Genomic DNA, 20,164 nt, shown 5'->3' on the forward strand with positions numbered 1-20,164 from the left:
AATCCAAAGCCAGTGCTTTATCCACTGCACCACCTAGCTGCGCTCCCTTGGAGGTCTTTCCCTGTAGGATAGTCCTTGTGAGGATTGTCACCCCTGACTAGCCATGGCAAGCTTTATTCAACACATCCCTGGGATACATGCTATCCCAGGCTAGCCCCTGGGAGGTCTGCTATGCCAGGCTAGCCCTCCCCCCATGATGAGAGACTAACCCCACTAATTCCAGATTTATTCCTTCAAAGTCTGCTGCCCCCAAATCAGCGGCTATCAGTTCAGCTCAGCCAGCTATAACTTAGATGGGTTCTCCAGCACATCAGCCCAGGCCTCAGCTTGCCAACATATAGAATGAGGATAAATGAATAAAGACCTGTTCTGAAGGCAGCATCAGGCAGCCACATCCATTTCCACACATTCCTTCAGCACACAATCATCCCAAGCAGCTGGCCTCCATTCTATCTTCTACAGAGCTCACTCCACAAATAATAAAACTCTCTGTCTCTGTAACAACTTAAGATTTAGTCAGTTGACAAGCATTTCATTAAGGAATAACAAATCTGCCAAGCACTTCGAAAGGGCTTTCATCAAGCAATCCTGTGCAAGTATTATTACGCCCATTTTAGAGATAAGGAAAGTGAGGTCCCACCAGATGCCAGTGATTTATCCTAGGTCAAAGATCTAAGTTAAGTATTGGCACTGATACACAAACTCAGGGCTCACAGCTCTAAATTCAGGGTTCTTTCTTTTTTTTTTTTTTAAGTGAGGCAATTGGGGTTAAGTGACTTGCCCAGGGTCACACAGCTAGTAAGTGTTAAGTGTCTGAGGCTGGATTTGAACCCAGGTACTCCTGACTCCAGGGCCAGTGTTTTATCCACTGCACCACCTAGCTGCACCCTTCTTTCTACTATGTTTCAAATAAAATCAACACATTTTATAAATCACCTGTTACACACAAGCTATTCTTATTTATCTGTCTCATGGTAACACCATCTACTTATAAAGTGCTTTAAACTTCATAGGTTAGTAACCTATCTTACATAGTCTCTAGGTAAGTGTGTGTGGTTCAGTGGAAAAACCACTGAGCCTGGAGTCAGGAAGACCTGAGTTCAAAATTCAGCCTCAGACACTTACTGTGTGACCCTGGGCAAATCACTTAATGTGTTTGGTTCACTTCCTCATCTGTCAAATGGTTACCTCCCCGAGTTGTGGGCATCAAACGAGATTATATTTGCAGAATGCTTAGCACAGTGCAAGGCATGCAGCAAGTACTTATAAATGCCTATTCCATTCATTCGATTGGCTCCTCACAAGAGGCTTGTGAGGATTTCGGTGCAATTGTCATTCTTGTTTCACAGAGGAGAGAACAGAGGTTAAGCTGCTGGATCATGGTCCCACAGCTCATGGGGGAGGCGGAGATGGGAAGCCAGGCCTCCTGACCCCACATGCAGCCCAGCCCTCTATCCACTGAGACCAGTAAAGTCAGGTGGTCCTGCTCCCAGGACAAGCCTGGGAATCTGCTTCGTGGTTCCACTGCCATGGACTCAGAAGGGACATGCATGGTCTAAAAACATGCAAAAAAAGAACAGGCACCGGACAGGCAAGTCAAGTGCACCAAGGAAAGCCACCTACACAGCAGACCTGAAGAGGATTCCCCAGCCACAGAGTAACCACTGTGGGACGACCGGCTGCTTGCTTCTGAGTTACTGAGTTACCCACCGCTCCCCACCCACTCCACGCGCTGGAACATAGCTTATGAGTTCCTGGTCAGCTCAACAAAGCTGTTGCTTTTCTCTTTCTTTCTTTCCTCTCTTCACTCAGCAAAGGGCCGACGTCACGTCCTCCATTCAGGAACCCGATGCAGGCAGCCCTCGGCCCCATGCTCTCGCTCCAGCCCCACGGATGTTCCAGGGTGCACCAGGACTGCTTCTCTCCCCCTTGCCCATCCCTCCTCCCTGTGTCTCTTGGCCTCCCTCTTCCCTGGCTCGGGGCTCAGCCAGGGGACCCTGTTGCTCTCGGCTGATTCCATCCTTCTGCGGCTGCCTCAGAACCCAGGGAGGAGGAAGGGGGGTTGGTTCAGACATTCTAGTCAGGATTCCATGACTAACAAGCTGGAAGGGCACTTTAAGAATCATTTTATAGACAGAAGAGACTGAGGCCCAGATAGGTTGATGACCTGCCCAATGACAAGCAATTAGGAAGAAGCAGAATTTGAATATGAACCCCGGGGGGTTCTGATCTTTCTGCCTGTTCTCTATCTTGCTGATTGATTGCTGCTTCCATGTTCCCAGAAGAGAGAGAACATGGTAACCTCTATCCCATGCATCACCCCGGGGGAGGGCTCAGGTATTCAGGCACGGGGTTTCACCATGCCCAGCTTACCCAATCCTGAGAGCGAGGGGCCAACGGCCATCTCCATCCCTCTCCAGCTCTGGAGGCCAGCTGTTGCTGGGAGCCTGTGGCCTGGACTAGCCCTCCTGGACCCTGGCCGGCTTCCCTCTCCGGTCCTCAGCAGCACCCACCACGCCGGGGCAGGCACACTTCAGGGCTGCTATTGCCTGAGGTGGTAAACAACTCCCATCCTCCCAGAAGCTTCCTGTAGGAAGCAGGAACCCGAGCAGGGACGGATCCCACGGCTCTCCGGGGATATTCAATAGCCCGAGCAACATATTTCCGAGGCTATTTATAGAGCTGCACAGGCATCACGTGGCCAGGCCCAAGTCTTCCCCATTAGGATGGGGTGGCTCGGACGGGCTTGTTTTGAAAGCAGGAGACGGCGAAGGCCCCGCTGATAAACACCAGGCCCCTTGCTGCTCACCCACACCTGTTTTCTATATTTAGAGTCAGGCATCTGCAAGCAGACTTGCTGGGAGGAAAAAAACAGAGCAAGGGAGCTCTGGAAGTCAGAGAAGACAGGAGAGGGGGCAAGCAGCAGTAAATTAAGGTGCTCCCCACTCTGATCCATGGCAACAAACTCCAGACGTTGCCCACAGTGTTAAGGGCAACAGGGTTATGGGAGCTGGACAACAAATGACTAAGAGTAGAGTTGCAAAAAGCAGCAGGTGGGAGTCCACAAACCTTGGGGGCAGGCAGCTGAGACCTCTGGCTGGTGGGCAAGTGAGCTGGATTCCAGTCAAGGCTATGCCACCGATCGCTATGTGACCTGAGGCAAGTCCGTCTCTGAGACAGCCTCCTTCCTTCTCTGGGAAATGAAAGGTTCTCTAAGCTTCCTCTGAGCCCTACAAGACTAGAATTCTACATAATCTGCTTCCCCAGACAGCTTGTGAGAGCAGAGGGTTGTTAACCATAAAGTGTTAGAGAGAGAGAGAGAAAAAAAAAGGAAAAACCCCATTGGCCTCCTGACTCCCATCATGCTAAGCTATGATGCCTATCATGAGGTCGGGGGCTGTTAACCTTTGTCATGGAAGGAAGGAAACAAGCATTTATTAAGTGCCTACTATGTTCCAAGCACTTTCTCATTTGATCCTCACAACCACCCTGGGAGCATTATGATCCGCATTTACAGTTGAGATAACTGAGGCAGACAGAGGTTAAGTGACTTGCCCTGGGTCACTAGTAAGTACATGAGGCCACATTTGAACTCAAGTTTTCTGATTAGAGGCTCAGTGCTCAATTCACTGCACCCTAGCTGCAGTCAGACATTTATAAAGCACCTACTAGGTCCCAGACACCATGCTAGGGCTGGGGACACAACCAAGAACCAAGATGGAAGATTAAAAAAAACCAACCCACCAATAGGCCAATAACATCATCTTATCCCATGCTCCCCAACAAGCCTGGGAGGCGGGTGCTATTGTGATCACCATTTCACTGATGAGGAAACTGAAATTCAGTGATCTGCCCAGGGTCACACACGCAGCTGGTGTCTGAGTGGGATTCAAACCTAGGCCTTTCTATCTCCCACTTTGACACTCCACCTCCCTCACTCCCATCAGGCTCTCTCCCCCAAACAGCCTACTGATACTTACTGTAAATGAGCCCACCGCGGAAGAAAAGATGGGAGAAAACAATTCCATCAGCCTGTGAAGGCTGGAGGGGGAGGAAATGAGCATTTCTACAACATGTCGCAAAAGTCTCAGTGAAGTTTTAAAGCTTTAATAACTTCAAAAGTATAAATGCTGCACACTTACAAAAAATAAACCCACAACAACATGTGAAAGGGTAATTATTGCCATTTTAAAATAATAATATGATTCTTATTAAAATTCAACAGAGGGCAGCTAGATGGCACAGTGGATAGAGCACCGGCCCTGGAATCAGGAGTACCTGAGTTCAAATCCGGCCTCAGACACTTAACACTTACTAGCTGTGTGACCCTGGGCAAGTCACTTAACCCCAATTGCCTCACTAAAAAAAAAAAAAAAAAAATTCAACAGAACCACAGTCATGTGCTATACATCCCTCTAGTCAAGTTTCAAACTTTGTAAAACAACCTTTGGCCAACTGCTGCTCTGGGGCTGAAAGGACCTTCGGTCATTCAAACATTGGGGTTGTGATGCATAGGACAATTCTGCCGTGACCCCACAAGAAACAGTCTAAAGGAGATAGATCAGATGACTGAGCTGGACAAGGAAGAGGACCAAATCATTGGTCTGTTACAAGCAATACACAATGACAGGATGTCCCATTTTGTTCGAGGTAAAAATCTCAAATTCATTACATAAAAGCCACAAAATGAAATGAGTGTGAAAAATTTTTTAAATCAAACTTTCAAGAAATGATGTTTTGGGGCAAGTTTGTAGTATTATATACTTCTGAATTTATGAAAGCTTAAAATTGCACTTTAAAGTTTTCAAAAGTGTTTTCCACACAGTCTTTCATTTGAGCCTCACAACACCCCCTCCACTCCCATCTCCCATAAGATAGGTGCTCCAGATACTATCATTCCCATTTTACAGATGAAGAAACTGAGGCTCAGAGAGGTTAAGTAGCCCATGGTCACACAGCTAGTGAGTGTCCCTCACAGTATTAGAATCCAAGTGTCTCCTGACTCCAAGGCCAGCCTGCCTAGAGGTGGAAAGTGTAGGAAGTTGCAGGAGCCCGGAACAAGGGGCTGTGCATTTAGGGAGTAGAGCCAAGGGCAAGTGTTAGCCATGAGCAAACCCTGATTATGGTAGGGACCAGTTTGTTTAGTATGCTTACAGAATCTTCAACTCAGATCCAAGGATGAAACAAGTGAAAATAGCAGAATTGAGGTAGCACAAACATTATTATCTCTATTTCAGAGATGACAAAACTGAGGCTTAGAAAAGGTTAATAAGTCTATTCCCCCGAGTCTCACAAGTAGTAAAGCAGTAGAACTAATGCTCAAAAGCATGGGTTTGGAAGTTGAAAGGATTGACACAGCCAGTCAAATAGACCCTCAATAATATGGCCAGGAGATGTTTCAATGGGCATACCCAACCCTCACCTCCACCAGGTCAGAAAGGGAAAGTCACTGGGCCTGAGGGCAGCCAACATAAGCAACAAGGGCAGGATGAGAACTCAGGTCTCTGGGCAGCACAGGAACGCAACCAGGAAGCCATTTTCGAGGAATCTCACACCTTACCCAACCCAGAGTCAAAGGTACCAACATCCCTCCCTTGAGATCCTTCTGGAATCAATACAGCTGCATCAACTGGCTTGGGAGTCTGGAGACCTGCTGTCCAGCCTGACTTCTGTCTAGAATTTCGCAGGATGTGAAATAACTAGAGCACAGTAGGGTTTACATATCACATTCCAAGCAACCACGTAGGCAGCCCCGAAATCATCCCTATTTTCCAGATGAGTAAAATCATATGGGAGCAAGGTAAAACACAGAGAGGTGGCAGGTCCTCCCTAGGGTCAAATTCAATTCAGCGATTCAATATGTATTTACCAAGCACCTTCAATACACCAGGCACCACTTGGCTGAGCACTGCCATACAAAGACAAAATGTTTATGTTCTACTGGGGTGGGGGTGGGGGTGGGGGAGGGCAGGAGGTTTAGCTAAGCTAATGCAACACAGGGAACACATGAGCTGAGCCATGAAGAGAGCTAGGGATGCCAAGATTCAGAGGTGAAGAAGGAATGTGTTCAAGGCAATGGCACGGTGGGTCCCAAGGCCTTCCACAAGGAGGTAGAATGTTGAACACCAGGTCGGCCAGTAGGGGGCTAGAACAGAGATGAGTGATGATGCTGATTTATGTAGCATTTTAGGAGTTTTATATAGGATGTCATTTGATGGTCACAACAACCCTTGGAGCTAAGTGCCATTATTCCTATTTTACAGATGAGGAAACTGAGGCTGAGAAAAGTTAAATAGCTTGTTCAGGGTCACATAGCTAGGGGAGTGTCCGAGGCAGGATTTGAACCTAGGTGATCCTGACTCCAGGTGTACCTCTCTAGCCACTGTGATGCCTAGTATATGGAGGGTATGTACTAGTGTGTGCACCCAAGCATATGGAGGGAAGCAATGTGAAATAAGTCTAGAAAAGTGGGCTAGAGCTGAGCTGTGAAGGCCTTTAAATGCCAAGCTGAAGAGTTTCTATTTTATGTGTAGGCAATTAGAAGTCCCTGGAGTTTGAGTAGGGGAGTTGCTTGATCAGAACTATGCTTCAGGGAGATGATTTTGGCAGCCACGGGGAGGATGGATAGGAGTAGGAAGTGACTAGAAGCAGGGAGACGGCTGCAGACAAGAGGAGTTGAGGGCCTGAAATAAGGTGGTGGCTATCACAGTGGAGAGGGAGCTAGGTGGTGCGGTGGTTAAAGTGCTGGGCCTGGAGTCAGGAGGACATGAGCTCAAATCTGGCCTCAGACACTAGCTGTGTGACCCTGGGCAAACCCTGTTTGCCTCAGTTTACTCATCTGTAAGATGAGCTGAAGAAGGAAGTGGCAAACCACTCCAGTATCTTTGCTGAGAAAACCTCAAATGGGGTCACAAAGAGTCAGACGAGACTGAACAACAAAAAAAGTCTCCCTGTAACTTCCCCAGACTGTACCCACTTCTGCCTTCTGAGAACACACAAAATAAGTCTACTGCCTCTCCCATTCAAAAGCCCTTCCAGGGAGCTAATACGTTCCCTTCTGTGCCTTTTTTTTCTTCTCTAGGTTAAATATTCCTGGTGCCGTGGGCTGGGTCCTGGTTTGTGGTCCCAGGGACCACAGTCATACCCCTCAGGCCATGCTCCTGCTTGTTAAAGTCTTTCCTAAAATGTGGTTAAAGAATTGAGCTCAATACTCTGGGTGCAATATAATGAGGACAGAGGGGAGGACTAGGGAGGATTATCACTTCCCTCATTCTGGACACTAGCCTCTGATTAACACAGGGCCTTTTCATCTTTTTGTGTGTGTCATAGACTCTTCTGACAGACAATTCAGAATAATGTGTTTAAGACACATAAAAGAAAATGCATAGAAATATGAAGGAAACCAAAAGTCAGTGAAAATAAAGCTGTATTTTCCCCCTCCAAATTCACATCTGAAATCTGGACACAAACCCCCAGGTTAATGCAATCTCTGTTATTGCAACATGGAAAGGAAGGAAGGCAGGACAGGAGACCTTGGAGAAGAGAGCATAGGGTCACAACATTTAAGTGCTGGTAGCAACTGTAGAGGGACAGCTAGGTGGCACAGTGGATAGAGCACAAGGCCTGGAATCAGAAGGACCAGAGTTCAAATCTGATCTCAGATACATACTAGCTGTGTGACCCTGGGCAAGTCACTTAACCCCTGCCTGCCTAAAATTGGAGAAGGAAATGCCAAACTGCTTCAGTATCTTTGCCCAGAAAACATCATGATCCACAGAATCACAAAGAGTCGTGACTGAACATATATAACCTATATCGGATTGCTTGCTGTCTTGGGGCAGGGGGAGGAAGGGGAGGGAGGGAGAAAAATTGAAACTAGAAATCTTATAAAAACAAATGTTGCAAACTATCTCTACATGTAACTAGAAAAGAATAAAATACTTTTATGGGAAAAAATTAAAAAAAAAAAAGAGTCATGACTGAACAACAAGAAATGGTAGCAGTCATATAGTTTAACCCCATTCCTTTTACAGAATGAAAAGAAAATAGAAAACTATGAAGGTTAAGTGATTTGTCCAAGGTCACCAAGACACTAAGTCACAGGAACAGGCTAAAAAGGCAGGATGACTCCTGGTTCTCTCCTTTCATCTCTCTACTACTCTTCCCTCATCCCCAAACCCCACTGATAGATGAAGAAGAATGATACCCAAATTCTTCTCTTCCTCATCCTACTCTTAAAGGGGAGAGAAAACTTCGCTTGGTTCCTGGGAGCTGCTGCTCCCTGGCTTTACTCGAAGATGCCCAAACATTGCCTTGCTCCCAGCTTAGGGGCTATTGGTTAGCAGATTCAATGGGAATTTGGGGGGTAGGGAGCCCAACCTTTGTCTATGTTGTAGCCACCTCTGTGATTTCCTCTCCTTCTCTAGCTGCTTCTGGGTATAATTTGAGATCCCACCCCATGATGAAAAACTGACCTCAGGAGGGAACACACCCTTCCCTTAGGTACTATGGCTAGAAAGGGAGAGTTGGGAGCCAGAAGAATAATCTCAGTTTCTGTTGTTCATGGTTGCTGCTGTTGTTGTTCTAACTCTTCGTGACCCCATTTGAGGTTTTCTTGGAGAAGATCCTGGAGTGGTTTCCCATTTTTTTTTTTCTCCAGCTCATTTTACAGATGAGGAAACTGAGGCAAACAGGGTTAAGTGATTGGCCCAGAGTCACATACTTAGTAAAAGTCTAAACCAGATTTGAACTCAGGAAGATGAGTCTTCCAGGACCACTTCCACCTACCTATGTGTATGTGTATGTGTATGTGTATGTGTATGTGTATGTGTATGTGTATGTGTATGTGTATATGTATGTGTATGTATATAGATATGAACGTGGACATGGACATGGACACAAATATATAAATATAAAATCCCAGTTTCTGTAGCATTTCAAAGCTTACACAACACTTTCTTCCTAACACCCTCTGATCAGGGAGAAGTAGTATAAGCAAGGGTGACCTGGAGCCTACTAAAACCAGCTTGTGAGTATTTTGTTGATTGTCTAGACTTAAGAAAGTGTTGCAGATTCCAGCTGAAAGTGTGTCCTTCATCCACTTCCCCCAACCAGAGCAGTTGTTAAACACTTCCCAGCATATTACTGACAAGGACTGTTAAAAAGAGCCTGATAGGGACTTGCCTTCATTCCCTCAGCATATCAGCAGTTAACAGAACCAGAACCAGAACCCAGGGCTTTCTGATAGCAAACTTAGCATGCTTTCCTCTTTGCAGTGTTGTCTCTTCTGCTTCCCAAGTTGCCTCTTGCCAAGTTAAAGTCAGAAGATCTAGGTTCTAATCCTTGCTCTTCGAGTTCTCCCTGCAAAATACTGGGAACATCACTTTCCCTCTCTGGATCTTAGTCTCTTCCTCTCTAAAATAAAAGCCTGCTGCTGCATCTCTTTGTTTTCCTTGGGTGAGGCAGGGGACTTTGGGAGCAGAATCTTGTATATATCGTGTGATGTGGTCACCGAACCAGGCAGTTGTACTTAATCTTTTCTCTCTTTGACAAAGCAGGGCTTGATAGATTGGTTGGGTTGTGTGGTATCTGGAAATGACTGTAATGTAAAAACAAAACTTTAAAAAGAAATAAAATGAAGAAGTTGGACTTAATTATCTTTAAGATCTCCTTCCAACTCTGACCTTCCATGACCTAAGTTCAAAACCTGTGTCTCTTACTTGCTACCTCTGGGGACCATATCAATCAATCAATCCTAGGCAATCAATTAATCAAACTACCTAGGCAGCTAGTAAGTAAGAACAACAGACTTGGGATCTAGGAGATCTGAGTTCAAATTTGGCCTTAGACACTTATTAGTTGTATGACCCTGGGGAAGTTACTCAACCTCTGTCTGTCTCAGTGTCCTTATGAAGATAACAGCAGCACCTATGTCCCAGGGTTGTTGTGAGAATTTATGGGATAACATGTATAGTTTTGTCATTAAGCTTTTAAGATGTGCTGGGCACTGTGCCTTAGGCAAATCACAGCTTCTGAGGGCCTCAGTTTCCTCAACTGTAAAACTAGGAGCCTGGACAAGAGAATTGACATGAGCGGCATCAAGCAACATCATCACCTAAGGTCCCTTCCAGTTCTGACCTTCTGCCTTATAAGGAAGACCTCTTGTCCAGCTCTGACATTCTACAGTCTACCATCCCTTCAGCCTCTAAGTCCTACGATCCTTCTGACCTTGGCCCCTTCCCCAACCCTCCTCCCTGTCACCCAAGTCCTCAGCAGAGCTGGGAACAGAGCTTAGGAGGCTCAGCTCCCAGACAACCAGGCCCCCCTCTCATCAGGAGATAACCTGACCACAGTGCTGAGTCACAGCGGTCCTCTGCTCTTGGGTAAGAGAATTGGCTTCCGAGGTTTTCCAAGAAAAACAAACAGGCATAAAAGAAAAACAGACCGAGTGCTTGCAATTAGCCAAGGGTTGGCACAGAGGGACAGCACCGACTCCCCAAGCCAGGCAACATCGGGATTTCAGCATCTACCAGATCCTTCCCCAGGGGCCTGCCTCCTCTTAAACATGCATTCATAGAAGGTGAGAGTGGGAGGGAACCTTAGAACTAATCTGGTCCAACCCCCTCAGTTTACAAATGGGCAAACCAAGGCCAAGACAGGTTAATCAACTGCCCGAAAGCCACCCAGCATGTGAATGGCAGAGTTTAGACTCTGACCCTAGGCTCCTAACTCCTAGTCTCCCCTCTTGGAGAATTATGGGATCAGAGACTTAGGGCTGGAAGGGACCATTAGAGATCATATGGTCCAACCCCTCATTTGACAAATGTGAAAACTGAGGCCCAGAAAAATAAAGTGATTTATCCAAGATAATACAGGTAGCCTCAGGCCAAGGAGGAATTTGCCTGTCCATAGATGTGAGGGAGTGGGATGAAGGATAGGGAGAGGCAGTCAAGGCAAACTGAAGAACACCACCCTCTTCCCACCAGTCCTGAAGGAGAGGGATTGGGGCAGAACCCTGAAGGTAGATCAAAAATAATCTCCTCCTGTGAGCATTTCAGCCTCCAGCCTCAAATTGTGTTAGGTAAGGAGAGTCCTGAAGGAGCTGGGCATGCAGCCCTTGGGGCCACCTGCAGGGCATTGGCCAAAGATTCTAGGAACAGCCCTGAGCTCCCTCAAGGCTGCTAAGAATAGCTTTCCCAGAAAGGTAATCAGGTCTGGCTTCCCACTCAGTGGCAGGTGGGCCTCAAGGCCGACCAGAGCCAGAGCCACAGAGCATGCAGTTTCTTCATGAATGCCCCTTAAACCTATACCAGAAGAGGTGAGCAGAAGGGCAGAGCCTCAGGGAGCCCTTGAACCCTACATAATGAGGAAGTGGGCGAGCCCCAGGACCTTCCACGGCCTCCCAGTAGTCTAGGAAAAAGGCTGAGGCCCCTACATCATCCTTCTGACAACTACTCTGATAGGATGAAGAAGGTTTAGATGACACCCCTGGGCAGAACCCCAGGGGCTCCCTAATATTTCTAGGATTTAAAAAGCTTTGCTTGGCTTTTTTTTTTTTTATGAGATATTTTATTTTTTCCGTTACATGTAAAGATAGTTCTCAACTTTTGTTTACTTGCTTGGCTTTTGAAGCCAGCCCCCACCTCCTTTTCCAGCCTTCACACAATTTACTCCTTTCCACGTATTCCACAATTTGACTCCTTGCCATTCCTCACACATGACATACCAACTCTCTGTGTGTCTTTGTAATGTCTGCCCTTCCTCGGGCCTGGAAGGCTCTCCCTCTTACCTCTGCCTCCCTGTCTTCTATCAAGAATCAGATCAGATCCACCTTCTGTAGAAGGCTTTTTCCAGTCCCCCCCCCCCAATAATCCCCCACCCCATATACACACATCCCTCCACCTGGCTTCTCTCTGAGATTACTTGCCATTTACACCATATTACTTGTGTGTGTGCATATGTATGTATATATGTATACTTATATTCACATATATATGCTCTGTGTGTATGTATTTGTGTATATATATATATTGACTTATATACTTGTATTCACATCCTTACCCGAATGCTGTCTTCCTATTAGAATCTAAGCAACCCAGGAAAGTAGGTACCATACATTCTGCCATTATAATCCTGAGTGTAGAGACAATGTACTTGCCTTTCTTTAAATCTCCAGCACTTAGCACTTAGTGCCTGGCCTGTAGAAAGCACTTAATAAATGCTCAGTGAGAAGTCTGTCTCTGCCACTTCCCAGATGTATGGCCTTAGGCAAAGCACTTCCACCTTCCAGGCCTCAGTTTCCCCACATGATAAAAAGGGTGAGAGATCATTGCACTACCCAGATCAGATGGCTGATGGAAGGATCCAAATTCAATTCCACTAAGATTCATTAAGCACCAAAGTACAGGCAGTTGGGTATAGACAATAACATGACATCACATTTACAGACATTTTTGAGTTTATGAGGTATGAACTAGAAGATTAATTAAGCAAGAATTAGAAATGCTTGGTGATTGATTCTTATCTTACCTTGGTGAATAGAGCTCTGGTCTCAGAGACTAGAAGACCTGTTCTCAAGTCCCATGTCTGGCAAAAAATGGCTGTAGGACCCAAGGCAGTGGGGTGTTCCAGGCCATTCTAAGCCTCTAAGACTGTAAGGTGTAGATAAGGCAATGTCCTGCAATGATACAGGACAGTTCCCTAGTGAATTCTCCTCAGGGGATCAGTGAAATCACCAGCTTGGTCCTTATTCCTAAGAATAATTGTTCATAGTTTTATAGTGCTTTAGATCTTATAAAATGTGTTACCCACATTATCTCATTTGATCCTAACAACAAACTCACAAGGTATTATTATCCCCCATTTTGCTGAGCAGAAAACTCTGAGGCTCATGGAAGGAAACTAAGCTTGACCAGGGCTATACAGTTACTAAGTCAGAAACAAGATTTGAACTTAGGTCTTCCTAACTTCAAGACTAGAGCTCTTCCAAGGGCCAAATCACCACCATATGAAAGACCATTCTTAGCTCACCCACTCTACAAAAGCAGGCAGTGGGTAGGATTTGGCTCATGGGCAATTGAAGGCCAACACTAGTCCTACACCATGCTACCTCTTTTATGGATGAGGAACCTGGGACTCAGAAAAATGAAGGACTTGCCCTGTATCAAGAAGGTTTCTGATCCAAGATTCAAAAGCTAGATCTCCTGATTTCATGGTCCAAGCTCTGTCCTCTATGCTAGGGGACAGAAGTGAGTCCCAGCAAAAAGAGGCCTTGCCCCATGTTATCCAGAGAAGTCAAAAAATAATAAATAAGGGAGACCTGTCTTCTTCCTCTGGGGTGGCTTCTGTGCTGTCTTGGGCCAAGAATTAGATTGTGAACTCTTTGCTGAGAGCAGAGGACAGTTTGGTTTGGTTTTGGCTTCTCTTTGTATCCTCAGAGTTTAGCAGAGTGCTTGGCATTTAGCAGGGGCTGATAAAACCTACTCCATTGGCTGACCTATTATAGTCTAGTGGTATGAAAGCACTTTGGAGCCTGTGATGAGAGAAGCTAGTCACTCAAAGGACATGAGAGAATATGAGAGCAAACTCCTCAAACTGAGAAGCAAAGCTGGCTGAGGATGCAGCCTGCAGCCTTCCTCAGAATGGATCCGACCCTGCTTGCTTCCCTCTACATCAAAGGGCAAATGTAATTGCTGGAATTCTTTCCTCCCAAAAGAATGAGCATATGCCCCATTTCACATATGAAGACATTGAGACTCAGAGAAGGGAACATACATGTCTCTAGGACTGCCATGACAAGACCGTCACAGGGTGGAGGAGAAGGGGAAGGGCATCAGAACTTCTGCTGAAGTCACCTCCTGCTGAGGAGTCTCAAGTTCCAGCCTGAAACAGTGCCAGGGATGCCGTTCTGGCTCTGCCTGTTCTACCCTCCCCCTTTTCTCTGCCTCTGCAAATTCCACCTGTCCTCTGGGGGCCAGAACAAGCCCTACTTCCTCTGGGATGCCTTCCCAGGCTGCGCTGATCTCTCCAGCCAGTCAATTCATACAGCACCTAGTGTCTGTATTAAAACATCTCCTGATAACAATAAAGACACCTGAACTGTTCTGTTAACTACTGACAATGGCGGGTCACTCATCTTTGCCAATTTGATTCCAGCCACAAAACATCTATCAGTTGCCTCCTAGGTCTCATAAATGAGCAGGGTCCACGTTTTCTCTTTTATCTCTCCCAGGGCAACTCAGTGCAGACAGGGGCAGGCATGTCATCCGTGTTCAATAAATACATAATCATTGTAACTTACATTTCCACAGTGTTTCTTGCCTACCCATCCGTGGAACACTGGAAATGAATCACAGAGCCTCAGTATACAGGAAGGAAAAGTGAGTGAGGGCAGGGGAAGGGGGAAAATCATAGAGCAAGTCTCAGATTCACAAAGTACTCTAACAGAAGAATCTTAAGACTTACAGAACCTCAGAACACAAAGCCTTAGAGTAGAACCTTAATAGAACATTAGAACATGGGACTTTGGAACTAAAGAACTACAAACCACTTCTCACTGTTGTTGGGTCAATAAGCATTTATTAAGCTTCTACTATGTGCTAAGCACTGTGCTATATGTTGGGGGGGTGGTCAAAAAGAGACAAAAGACAGTTCTTGGGGGCAGCTAGGTGGCGCAGTGGATAAAGCACCAGCCCGGATTCAGGAGGACCTGAGTTCAAATGCGACCTTAGACACTTAACAAGTACTAGCTGTGTGACCCTGGGCAAGTCACTTAACCCCAATTGCCTCACCGCACCCCCCCCAAAAAAAGATAGTCCTTGCCCTCAAGAAGCTTCCATTCTAATGGAGGAGACATAGCATCCAACTTAAAAGAGAAGGGGTGTGGGGGGGAGGCAGCTAGGTGGTGCAGTGGATAAAGCACCAGCCCTGGATTCAGGAGGACCTGAGTTCAAATTTGACCTCAGACACTTGACATTTACTAGCTGTGTGACCCTGGGCAAGTCACTTAACCCTCATTGCCCTGCCCCCCCCCCCAAAAGAAAAAAAACAAAAACAATAAAAAGAGAAGAGGGGGAATGTAGGAATATACCAGGTGAATATCCCTTGGTCAACATCCAGGGGAGGGATGAGCATTCTGTGTGGAGGAGAGAAAAACAAATTGGAAGAATCCGAGGAATATGGGGAAGGGTGGAAAATGGGGGACATGGGGGTTATCCCGCTGGCTCCATCTCCCCCTCTGAAGGCTGACCGCCTTGGTAAGCCTACAGCCTTGCAGGCCTTCCAAGTACAGGGCTCCAGAGGGAATATCAAAGTCTACTCCTTTCCCAGCCTCCTGCCCTTCTTAGTGGGGTTTTACAAACAAAAACATTCCACTGTGCAATCAGGGCTAATTACAGAGGGGACAGAGACCACAGCTCCCTTTGGGGAATCTGATGCCTCGGGACTTCTGTGCTCGGGTAGAGGGACCGTTGCCAAGTTGTAAAGGCCACAAGCTTCTAAAGGCTCATGGGGAAAAGAGGAGGAGGGAAGATGAGGCCCCCACGGACCCACAATCTGAGATATGACCAGGGATAGCTGGCCTTGGAGGGGCTGGCCACACACAGAGAGAACTTGTCTCTACGTACCCCAACTTTAAGAGAAGTATTAGAAAAAGCACAGCCTGGGACTGAGAAAACCTGGGTTTAAATGCCGGGCCCTCAGCTACAATATAATACAACCAAGATCTCTTAAGTGCTTACAGCCGTGAAGAACATGATGTCTGTCCCGGGTAAACAGAAAGCTGAGAGATGCTGTGGGACCTTCAGGAAGTCCCTTCTCCTTTCTGAACCACATGCTCCTCCTCTGTGAAAGCAAGGGCTCCTATCTCCTGGCTCCTCTGTCCCAGGGTTCCCCGCCCTCTCTTTGTTATCTATTGTTTATTGTTATTTATTATTCTTATCTAGGATTTAATTCCCCACGTGGAAGATGGGGAATTAGGTGTTATCTGAGTGGGGAGGAAGGGGAAGGCCCGCAGCTCTGCATTTAACCTTTGGGCAATCCCCCTCCCGTGTCTGGACTTCAGGTTCCTCACCAGCAGAATGAGGGAGCTGGCCTAGACAAGTTCCTCCGAGCTCCTCACACTGTAGGTTTTAAGATTCTACTTTCTAAGGCCCTTCGGAAATTCTGTGTTCTGAAGTCCCTTCCGGCTATGATAATCTATGGTCCAACGTCCCTGCTAGTCCTGATCTTCCTTCTATTCTAACCTGGTAGCTGATGTCATTGACTTTGATCTAATAATCAACGTGGCTTTGCTTAATTCTGGGGAGGGAATTTATTATTTACTAGGTTTAGGGGTTCTTAACCTGGAATCCACAAACTTCTTTTTCAAAATATCTTTTTTTTTTTTGGTGATGCAATTGGGGTTAAGTGACTTGCCTAGGGTCACACAGTTAGTAAGTGTAAAGTGTCTGAGGCCAGATTTGAACTCAGGTCCCCCTGACTCCAGGGCCAGTGCTCTATCCACTGTGCCACCTAGCTGCCCCTTCAAAATATCTTTTTTTTTTTTTTTTAGGCAATGGGGGTTAAGTGACTTGCCCATGGTCACACAGCTAGTAAGTGTCAAGTGTCTGAGGCTGGATTTGAACTCAGGTACTCCTGAATCCAGGGCCAGTGCTTTAACCACTGCACCATCTAGTTGCCCCCTCCAAAATATCTTTTTACAAATATATCTCAATATAATTGTTTTCTTTTGCAATCCTCTCTCTTTTATTGTATGCACCTTATTCTGGGGAGTCCACAGGCTTCCCCGAGTGCCAGAGGATTCCGTGACCCTTAGAAGGTCAAGAGCCTGTGTCTCAGACCATCTTGGGGAGCAGGACAGTGTGAATGAAGGCTGTGCATGACCTCTCTGATGAATAGGCATAGTCATAATATCACAATATACTGCCAGCTGTGTACAGAGCATTATACTGGCTTCTGGGGGACAAAGTTGCAAGGGAGAAGATTCCCTCAGTAACCTCAGAGTCCAGTAAGGGGATAAGACACTCATCCAGAAAAGACCTGGGATTTCATCAAGGTAGAACTCTTCACCAACACACACTGCAACTGGTCCCAAACTTCTGGTCTTAGAGAGCTGTCTCAAACTCAGGAAAGATTAAATGGCTTGACCGTGATCCCCCAGTTAGAGGTGAAGTTTGAACTCATGTCTCCAAGTACAAGCTCAGCGCTTCCTCCATCCACAACTCCAAGCTGCCTCTCTGCGACCACCACCTGGATAATGATGCTACAGAAGGTCACATGGCAAGAACATTAGAGTGCTAAGTGCTAGACAACATGTTAAGTGAGGTGCTGAAAGAAGGTCATTATGAATCTGGAGAAATCAAGGAAGGCTTCCTGGAGAAAGTGACATTGGGCTGGGCTTTCAAGGATGGGTTATTTCCAGTTTATCCTGTATCTTTCTTGTTTGTACACACCTTGTTTGCATGTTCTCTCCCCCACTGGACCATAAATTCCTTGGAGTCAGGGACTGTCTTTTTGCCTTTCTTTGGCACACAGTAGGTGCTCAATATTTACTGACTGACCAAAAATAAACAGGGAAAAACATTCCAAGTATAAGGAACAGTTCTGGTGTGTGTGGCACTGACTCTGTGTATATGTGTGCGTATACGTGTGTGTGCATGTGTATATGTGTTACAGACTTGTGATTAACAGACAAGGGCCACTTCTGGTAAGGAAAACTCCACCTACCGATATGCATATTGGCTACTGTCCAGCAATTTATAGTCTTAGCTGCTTGGAACACTGAAAAGCTAAGTCATTTGCTCAGGGTCACACAACCAGTATGTGTCAGGGGCAAGATTTAAACCCAGGTCCACCTTGACCACAAGGCCCTGCAGACCCTCCTTGGGCCTCCACTATAATACACTGTATTGATACTGCAGAGATATTAAAAGAACCGGAGAAATCAAAAGAAATGTATCCTTTTTTTTTTTTTTTAAGAAAAAAGAAATGAGGGCAGCTAGGTGTCACAATGGATACAGCAATGGCCCTGGAGTCAGGAGGGCCTGCTTTCAAATCCAGCCTCAGACACTTTCTAGCTGTGTGACCTTGGGCAAATCACTTAACTTTAATTGCACCCCCCCCCCCCCAAAAAAAAGAAAAAGGAAGGAAGGAAGGAAGGAAGGAAAGAAACAGAGGAAAGCTTCCAACATGTTGAGTGGATTAGCTATGAGGTATTTATGGAATGACATATATAGTACTGTAGCACTGAAGCTGGGAGGGACCTCAAAGGTCAGCCACCAGGAAACCCCTTCATTCTACGGATGAGGACCCTAAGGCCCAGTAACATGAAGTGCCTTGCTTATATCACACAGGTAGTCAGAAGCAGAGCTGGATCTCTAAATCTAGTACTTTCCCTGATGTAATCACAGGCTTTGAGATGCATATGCAGAAGTGATGAGGTCATTCATTATAGATAAGATTAAGAATGCAGCCAAAGGCTGGATTATGCTACTCTAAATGCTAATACTGTGGGTGGTCAAAGGGGGCTTCCTGGGGAGGTATGCTTTTACTTAACCCTGAAGGACAGATGAGAAGTCAGAGAGGATGCAGAAAAGGAGGAAGCCTTGCCCAGCCACCATCCTTATGCAGACCCCTTCCCTTTGCCCAGAACAGCATTTCCTGCCTAGTCTAGTGAGGCAGATTCTGGGCTCTTCATCTACTGAGCCTGGAATTCCACCACCTTTGGGAAGCCTTCCTGGACTCCTCACAAAAAAGATCTTAAGAATTCCACCAGGGTGATCACACCAAAACGTGAGAGAGAGCACTACACTGGAATCAAGAATCACAAGTTCAAACCCCAGTTCTTTTTATTGATCAGGGCAAGCTACATGCCCTCCAGAGACCCCAGGTTCTCTAGTTGCAACATGAAGAAGGAAACAAGCATTAATCACATGCCAGGTACTGCAAATACTATCTCATTTGATCCTCACAACAAAACTGAGAGGTAGGTCCTATTATTATCCCCATCTTACGGCTGAGAAAACTAGGGCAAACAGAGGCTAAGTGACTTCCCCAGAGTCACACAGCTAGTAAATATCTGAGGCTACATTTGAATTCAGGCTTTCTGACCTGAACTCAGTGTGTTCTATCCACTGAGCCACGCAGCTGCTTCTAGGAGGCCAGACTAGATAGAGTCTAAGATCCCTTTAAATCTAATGATTCCAAATCCACCTCTCTTGGAAACAGCCATATTCCTGTCAAAGGAACCACTATTCTTCCAGCCTCAGGTTCATAGCTTGGGCATCCATCATCCTCAACTTCACTCTCCTTATCCTGTGTCTAATCAATTATCAAATTTTATCTTTTCTCCCTCCACAAAATCTCTTGCACGGATCCCTTCTCTCTGCTCCCACAGACACCACTTCAGGACCAGCCCACCATGCCTCTTCACCCAAATGAGCTTCTGCTGAAAGAGATTTCCCTGGAGTAAAGAACTCCAGATCAACCACCTCCAGTAGCTCCCTATTCCTGCATCTGGAATCCAATATAAACTCCTCCTCTGGGCCTTCAAAATTCTGCACCCCTGGCCCCCTCCCTCCCACCTTCCCAGTCTTCACGGCTCCCCTCACCCTGTGACTTAGCTCTTCGGGCCTGCCTGTTGTTATGTACATGTGACACTCATCTCCCTTCTTCCCTGGCGGCTCTGCACCGGCCTTCTCCCATGTCTGGAACATGCTCTCTCCCCACCGCCACCTCACACAACTCCTCCCTTCCTTCAAGACTCAGATGGGACATCACCTTCAGTGTGAAACCTTTCCTGATCCCCTCAACAGCTAGAGGTCTTCCCCCCAAATTCCCCTGTATATACACAGTACTTGCATGCCCTATTGTGTGCATACAAACATCTCTCTCTCTCCCCACTTTCTCTCTCCCTCCTCCCCCTCTCTCTTTCCCTTCCTCCCCTCTCTCTTTCTCTCTCCATATATAACATGTGTATCTTACATTATATTACATGTATTACCTTTTAATGGGTATGCATATGCAAACATGCATGAATACACATACACACATATAGTTTCCCCATTAGAATGTGATGTACTATACTGTATGTAATATATGTGCATGTGTGTATATTTGTGTATATATGTACTGTGTACACAAACACTGCAGGTGTATTATCCATATA

The 20,164-nt window shown here is 46.2% G+C and overlaps 1 protein-coding gene across 2 annotated transcripts in view; it reads right to left on the bottom strand.

Moving 5' to 3' along the window:
* Window positions 1-20,164, bottom strand: part of PTP4A3 (protein tyrosine phosphatase 4A3) — a 217,956-nt gene that overhangs the window by 46,350 nt on the left and 151,442 nt on the right. Inside the window, exon 1 of one of the 2 annotated variants that reach the window (XM_043973411.1) lies at window positions 2,374-2,632. The exons of the other annotated variant lie outside the window; for it this stretch is intronic. The gene's annotated coding sequence lies outside the window, so the exon portion shown is untranslated. Of the gene's footprint in view, window positions 1-2,373; window positions 2,633-20,164 lie in introns of those variants that run through there. 2 annotated transcript variants of the gene reach the window in all.

This window comes from Dromiciops gliroides, chromosome 1 (assembly GCF_019393635.1).
Source record: "Dromiciops gliroides isolate mDroGli1 chromosome 1, mDroGli1.pri, whole genome shotgun sequence".
In the NCBI taxonomy this organism is placed as follows: domain Eukaryota; kingdom Metazoa; phylum Chordata; class Mammalia; order Microbiotheria; family Microbiotheriidae; genus Dromiciops; species Dromiciops gliroides.